The sequence below is a fragment of the Sinocyclocheilus anshuiensis genome, unplaced genomic scaffold (assembly GCF_001515605.1).
Source record: "Sinocyclocheilus anshuiensis isolate Anshui unplaced genomic scaffold, SAMN03320099.WGS_v1.1 scaffold204, whole genome shotgun sequence".
NCBI lineage: Eukaryota > Metazoa > Chordata > Actinopteri > Cypriniformes > Cyprinidae > Sinocyclocheilus > Sinocyclocheilus anshuiensis.
The window spans coordinates 74,407-74,740 of NW_015557064.1; the positions used below are offsets into that span (position 1 = coordinate 74,407).

At 42.5% G+C, this 334-nt stretch overlaps 1 pseudogene; it reads left to right on the forward strand.

The window, feature by feature from the left end:
* Positions 1-334, forward strand: part of LOC107676585 (neuromedin-K receptor-like) — a 6,433-nt pseudogene that overhangs the window by 4,366 nt on the left and 1,733 nt on the right.

Sequence of the window (334 nt, forward strand, 5' to 3'; positions counted from 1 at the left end):
TATGAGATTTGAAAAGGGAGAAAAAAAAAGTTTGGCAAAAGGCGGGATCGAACCCGGGTCGATCGCATCAAAAAGCCGATAACACGCACTTATCCATCTGCACCACTCGAGCTGATGTTTTACAGCCACTTTTAACTAAATGTAAATAGACACTCCGTATTTTTTTATTCCATAGTAAGGGCAATTCATGCAATACATTTAAACTGAGCTACTTTAATACCATCTCCGAACTTTCTACCACGACTCTGCTGTTCTTCGGCTGGTTCTTCCCTGTATACGTTGATTGACAGATGTCTCGTCCAGTCAGCGGTGAGTAATCCCAAACCAATGGCGC